Source organism: Rhinopithecus roxellana, chromosome 5 (genome assembly GCF_007565055.1).
Source record: "Rhinopithecus roxellana isolate Shanxi Qingling chromosome 5, ASM756505v1, whole genome shotgun sequence".
Lineage (NCBI taxonomy): Eukaryota > Metazoa > Chordata > Mammalia > Primates > Cercopithecidae > Rhinopithecus > Rhinopithecus roxellana.
In genome coordinates this window covers 148883805-148891309 of record NC_044553.1, presented here as the reverse complement: position 1 = coordinate 148891309, position 7505 = coordinate 148883805, and positions in this window count along the sequence as shown.

Sequence of the window (7505 nt, the reverse complement as noted above, 5' to 3'; positions counted from 1 at the left end):
CTCAATGGCTCCCAATGCCTTTCAACAGTTTGCCAATCTACTTTTTCAGCATTACCATCCTTTGTTATTCTACACATTCTCTGCTTCAGACAAACCACTGTAGTCTCTGTCCCCTGAACATACTTTGTCCCCTCTCAACTCATTGCCTTTTCCATGCCATTCTCAGTGTCCAAACGCCTGTCCATATCCTCACCACCTATCTAAATCCTACGGGTCCTTTATGCCCAGTTTAAATGCAACATGTTTCAAACTTTCCTGATTATCACAACTCCAAATGAACATCCTCTCTGCTGAACTCCTACCCCTCTTGTCCTTTTCTACCTGATATTATCGTTTCATATATCTAACATCAAGCACATGTAGTAGAAGCCAAGATATACTTTTTGAACTCAGCATAGCCTTTGACTTATTAAACACCAGTCGACTATTTAATTGATTAGTGTTGAGCTCGATTTACTCTCAGGACTGAAGAGGATATTAAAAGTGAATTTCTCAAAATACAAAAGGAAAAGAAAGTCCTTTGCTCTAATTCTGAAAGTAAGGTGGGAGGCCACACCTCCTCAGGAACATCCTGAACTACCCCTGCTTTGATCCCAACCTGTATCCTTCTGTAGTCACGAGCAAGCATATACCCTGGCTGACCCATCCTTTGGCAATTTTCTTCAGACTTTCACATAACTGGATCCATCCTCTGCTTCCTATAATGGAGAAAATATGGTCAAAGGGGAGTAGTCTTTGAACAGAAAAACCACCTCCATCTAAATCTAGTGAATATGCTTATTGAGTTTTATTCATTCTAAGTCGAGGCTCTGAGTCATTGGCTAATAAACCAACTCCAGGCATCACAACGGGATGACTGAATCATTTGGCCACTGAAAAGATGTACCTTCAGGAGTGTTTCCAAGCTGTACAACTGAGTATCACTGTCACCTTCCTTCTCGTTCTCATTCTCATAAACCAAAAGGATAGACAGAAAATGTCTTATTTTAATGAAAGTTTACTCAAGGCTTTGTTATTTTCACTGTTTTGACAAATCAAGTAGTTTTTTCCCAAGAAGAGGACCATATTGCTGCATCTCATTTGCTAGGCTAAATGGCTGCTTCGTTGGCCGCTTAGCCACACAGACTCAGCTATCTCATCTGTAACATTAGTGTAATAAACAAACCCTAGGGAAATATAAGATGTGGTTGCTTATAATATTTAAAGTATCAGTGTGCTAAATGGCAATGGGTAGGTCAGAAATCCATTCAGAACCCAGGTCAGGGGGTCTGAGTTGGTCTGTGGAAGGGCTCAGCAGTGGGAAGATCCAACTCGGGCTCCCATCATTTGGCGGCACCCCCAACAGGTTGGTGCCCAGGGCACCAAGCCCTCAGCTGCCTCACCCTCCACCAGTCCTATGCAATGCTGCTGAGTCATCACTGTCTTCCAGAGCAGCCCAAGAGATTTGTGACTCAGAGAACTGATTTACAGTTTCATGTTTCACTGCTCTAGCTCTTCCCTGCCACATAAAGGTTCACAGTTGCACCTGTTTCCCACAAAGTTTGAAACTTAGGAAATGACCTTAAAACTGAATAGCAGCAAAACATATGAGCCATATTTTAAATGGTCTACTGACACGGAGATTCTACTAGAGGCATTTCTGATTTTCAAATCCTAAAGAAGGGGAGAGAAAAGGTATTCTGTGCTTTGTACCCATAGGAACTTTATTTTTATTTTTTACTTTTTTGTACAGATTCAATTGAGACCTGTGGGAACCTTTGCAGTTGGGAATACTTCGTGGTTTGAGCACACATTTCAAACTGTGTTCCGTATGGCATAGGCTCCCACCGAGCCATTCTGACTTTCGAAACTTGTTTTGCTGTGAATATTTGCTAGACGGCCAGCTAGGTTAGGGGGTTAGGATGCCGCTGAAGCCTTGGAACAAGTTTCTCTTTCTGTGAAAGAGCACCATGTTCTAAACAAGTCCAATCATACTGTTTTAACCTCCTGAAGAAAAGAAATCAAAATTTTAGAAAGCAGCCTAAAAATCGCATAATGAGAAATAAAGACACAAACATTATTCTTTTTTTTATGCAGAACAAAGAGTTTATTATAAATGTTCTTCATGAAAAAAAAAAAAAAACCCTTAGCAAACTAGGGCTAGAAAGGATTTTTTAAAATAGATTTAAAGGGTACATTTTTGTTACATGTATATATTGCACAGTCTGGGCTTTTAGTGTGACTGTCACCTGAACAGTGTACAATGTACCCAATAGGTAATTTCTCATCCCTTACTGCCCTCCCACTTTTTGGAGTCTCCAAAGCCCACTATTCCAGTCTGTATATCCATGAACATGATTTTTTTTTTATTAGCACTTTGCAATACCCTAAAAATACCTCAGAACTTTATGAAATAATTAGAATTGTGTAGCCACATTCCTTTTTATGCATCACTCATCTCAAAAAATAAACTTCTCTGAGCTCTTCTGGGAATAAGAAAGGGAAATGCTGCTAGCCTAAAGAAGACAGAAGAAATTATGATAAAGTTTCACAAGGCGAAAGTGTCAGCAATTTAAGTGAAGGTCAAAGATTTAAGGCAAGTAGTTTAGATAAGGCCTAGCACAGAGAACAATTCAGAACAGCCAATCCCTAAATGGATAACAAAGTCCAAAGCAGTCTCCCAAGATTTTCCACAGTCACTTGGAAGCCCTGTGAATGATAACATTCCTCTACTCCCCTTATTATGATTGTTCTTTGATTAAAATGTTTTCAAAGGTCAAAGGAAAGAGCAGTCTAAAAGCCTGCTCTTTCCCTAACTAGTCCCTTCTCGGGACTTAGTTTTCTTATCTGGAAAATGTAAAAGTTAGACCAGATGGACTTTCTCTGGTTCCTCCCGGATTTAGAATTTCATGTTCTAAATATTCTTGCTTGTGAATTTTGTGAGGAACTTGTGCGGAATTCCCTAGTAACCAGGAGACTCTTAGAAATGTGGATGTATATACATCTGAGGTCACAGTGGACTTGTCTCAAGAGTTACATCTTTTTAAAAATGTTAAAAATCAGCCTGGCATGGCAGCTCATGCCTGTAATCACAGCACTTTGGGAGACCACGACAGGTGGATCACTTGAGGCTAGGAGTTGAGACCAGCCTGGCCAACGTGGTGAAACTCCATCTCTACAAAAAATACAAAGATTAGCCAGGTGTGGTGGCAGACGCCTATAGTCCCAGCTACTCCGGAGGCTGAGGCACGAGAATCACTTGACCCGGGAGACGAGATTGCAGTGAGCCAAGATCACACCACTGCACTCCAGCCTGGGTGACAGAATGAGACTGTCTCAAAAAAAAAAAAAAAAGTTAAAAATCATTATAGAATTCTGACTTTGTCAAATGGTACTCATTTAAAATACTTAGGACAGACTAGACCATGCCTACTCAAATTGACTGATCCATTGTGACATTTATTTCCAAAAACTGCCCCCACCAAAAAAAAAAGGAAGGACAAAAAAGAAAAAAATCCAAGGCTGGGTAGAAGACATCATCTCTTTCCAAAGACCAGAAAAGCAACAATAGACCGGGAAAGTGAGCAATTTTGTTTGAGTGAGTCAGATAGGTTTTTTAAAAATAATTTTCTTCTAAATCTTTGTATTCTTCAAAGAATGTAATAGAATACATACAAAGGAAGGCCGGGCACGGTGGCTCAAGCCTATAATCCCAGCACTTTGGGAGGCTGAGACGGGTGGATCACGAGGTCAGGAGATCGAGACCATCCTGGCTAACACGGTGAAACCCCGTCTCTACTAAAAAAAATACAAAAAACTAGCCGGGCGAGGTGGTGGGCGCCTGTAGTCCCAGCTACTCGGGAGGCTTAGGCAAGAGAATGGCGTAAACCCGGGAGGCAGAGCTTGCAGTGAGCTGAGATCCGGCCTCTGCACTCCAGCCTGGGCGACAGAGCGAGACTCCGTCTCAAAAAAAAAAAAAAAATACATACAAAGAAGAGCTTGGAGATAAGCCCTGATATTTAAGATCATTAATGTTCCACAATGATATTTCTTTAATTTAAAAATAAAAAAATGGAGACAACTCAACCAGAGGGAAAAAAAATTGTGTTGAAAAAAGAAACTGAACCTTCTACGTTGTAGATACTCCATAAATACTGATTTTTTTTGAGACAGGGTCCTACTCTGTCACCCAGGCTGGAGTCCAGCGGCGCGATCATAGCTCACTGCAGCCTCAAACTCCTGGCCTTTGGTGATCCTCCCACCTTAGGCTCCCAATTAGCTGGGACCATAGGTGTGCACCACCACGCCTGGCTAATTTTTGTTATTTTTTGTAAAGACGGTCTCCCTATTTTGCCCAAGCTGGTCTTGAACTCCTGGGCTCAAGTGATCTGCCCACCTCAGCCTCCTGAAGTGCTGGGATTACTGGTGTAAGTCACTGCATCCGGCCTTTGATGGACTTTCTTGGGACTCAAAGGCCCTTTCAAATCCAGATTCTCCTACTATTGTCCTAATTACTGTTCATTCATTCCTTCAGTAAATCTTTATCTAGAAATGTAAAGGAAATTCACTAGGCACAGACAATATGATGATGAATCGAACAGGCCTTGTCCTTAAGGAGTTCACAATTTAGTGAGCTCATTTGCTGACTGTTAAAAAGCAAGTTTTACATGTACTAGGATTGAAGTAATAAGCCTCAAGGAATATTTTGTGGCACACCAATTCACATTTAGATAAATGTAGTTCAGGCTTCCTGGTAAGCCTAACTTCTTTGTAAAACTGGGACCCTTCCTCTGGAAGTATTATAAATATTGGGAAGACTGAATATAAAAATAAACATATAAGCAACTTGTACAATGTCAAGCATTATACACAGAAACAGATAAGCCTAAGTATAATGACATAATGAAGTTATGGTCCAATTTCTCCACAGGAGAATCAAATACTAGAGCTGGAAGGGAATCTGGAAATTCTCTAATCCAGTCCTCAAATTCTACATACTAGAAAACTGAGGTCCCAGTCGGGCGCGGTGGCTCATGCCTGTAATCCCAACACTTTGGGAGGCTGAGGCAGGCGGATCACCTGAGGTTGGGAGTTCAAGACCAGCCTGACCAAGGTGGTGAAACATGCCTGTAATCCCACCTACACGGGAGGCTGAGGCAGGAGAATCGCTTGAACCCGGGAGGCGGAGGTTGCAGTGAGCCAAGATCATGCCACTGCACTCCAGCCTGGCGACAGAGTGAGCCTCCGTCACAAACAAAAAAAAGAAAAGAAAAGAAAGAAAAACTGAGGTCCCAAGAACACAGGAAAGGAACTTACTCAAGAATTCTCAATTTGTTATTGGCACAGTTAGATCTCTTTTTTCACATCAGGATCTGGTTTGCTACAAAGAAGTCACAGTACATGTTTCCTATACCATATAAATTGCAAAAGAAACATGACGTATTGTTTTTGGGGCAGGTATTTTTACAGTGAAATGCTCATTTGGAAGTCCCAATATATTTGCTCACTTGGCAAACATCTTTGGGGATGACTACTAACCGCCTACAGAAAGAAAACCATAGCTTTTCTCCTTTTTGAAGAAGACTTTGAGTAAAAGTTTAAGAAGCAATAAACAGCAACTGACAAGTATAGCCTTAGATCAAAGAACCTTCACTTGACTACAGCGCAGACACCACCACTGGTTGTAAAACCTCAGGAAAAACCATTAGTAACACAGTCTTAGAAACAGGATGTGAACATAGTTGCTTCACAAAGATCAGACATCCAAGCCACCTTGTGCCAAAGTCACAGATGATGTTTGGAGGTTACACGAAACTGCAGTTTTAAGAAATCCACACGATTTAATTTCCTTAGCTAGCTTCTTGGAACAGTGACAATAACCAAGTAATGTTTCTTCTCTACTTTTTCTGTAGGTCACTGACTGAAAATTCTGCTCAGAGAAAACGATTCTCTTCATTCCCAGGTCTGCCTTCCAGTTCCCCCAAAAGTTGAGCCATCTCATAACTACAGCTTCAGCTCTGGAAGATGCAGTGTTACTGTGGTAGAGAAACACAGGCTTGGGAGACAGTCAGCCTGGGTAGCTTCTATTCTGTGCTGTGCTACTAAATTGCTATGTGACGTTAGGCGTGTCAATCGACCTTCTTGGGTGTCAGATTTTTCACTGCACTGAGGGCTGAGAGGTACCTTCTGGCACGACACACAATGGCAGCAGATGTGGCCGGCCCATGGGAGAGGTCATCTCCCCGGACCTTCGCCTCTACCTAAGAGGCCCTTCCCCACAGAAGCAATAAGGGGCTTAAGGTGGAGGAGGCCAGAAGCTTCCCCTCGGTCTACCCTGCCAGCGAGGGCCAAGCAGCGGCTCTCCGGCCTCTGCCCGTATCCCGGGCGCTGCGGGCTCCCAGGCGGGCTCCTGGCCGCGTTCACTCCGCAGCCCTCTGCAGCTCGGACGCAGCTGAAAACCCGAGCCCAGCGGGCCCTTCCCGCCGCAGGAGATAAGGAAACCTTAGGAAGGAAATGGAAACGGGGCCTTCTAGAAACAAAGTGCCCACGAGGGTGCTTCTCGGGTGGCCGGGCCCTGGGCTCCAAAACAGGAAGGGTCGGCTCGGTGACAGTTCGAGTGCGGGTTTCGAGCTCAGGGCGTTTATCTCATTTCTGCGGCGCCAACTGTTTTCACAAAACGCGAAGGACGAACGGCAAAGAGCAAGGGGGCAGGCGACGCTAGTTCAGGTCGCCCCATGGAGGGCCACGGGCCGCAGCACGGGAATTTGCTATTATTTTTCAGGCAAGTTTCTGTCTCGGGGGAACCACCGCCCGTCAAGCGGAGGGGAGGAGCTAGCCTCACGCCCAAGCCTTTGGAGCGCTCGCGGGCGGGGCGAGGCTTGGGCGAGGGCACTATATCTCCCAGCGGAGGAGCACACGGTGGTGTCGTCAGACACGCACCGGCACACGCTCTGTAACCGGTTGCTTAGTTGGCGCTGCTGAGGCGTCTTTCCTCGTTCTGTTTGACAAGGACGCTCTGATAGGCCGGCGCGACCCTGCAGTGGTTGGCCTAAAAGAGCCGCGCCGCCTGATTGGTCGCGCTGCACCTGCAATGCGTCAAGCCGCGGCGGGCGTGGAGGCCTCCGCGTGAATGGTCGTGGCCGGCGGGACAGCCCGCGGCCTTGGGAGGGAGCGGCTCCGCCTATGGCCGCCATCTTTACTAGTGGCAGCGGGGATGGCCCCGGACGCAAGGGGTCTTCGCGGCGCTCTTTAGCCAGTAGAAAAAGGCTCTGCCACCGAGTTTTGTTTGGGGTTTCCTTTTCCTCTACGGCGAGTCGTTTTGTTTTTCCCAGGCCTTAGGGATGTGGTGGGGGTAGAAAACGAGGTCTCGGGGCTCGGGACAGAGCTCAGGGTCTGAGGAAGGGTTTAACTACCGTTTTAATAAAACTGCTTGGTTTGCGTTCTTTGGGCTGGCGCAGTGGGGTGTGATTTGATTCCATTTCTCCCAGCAGAAATGAGATTTGCTGCCTGGGCATCTTGCTCGAGCC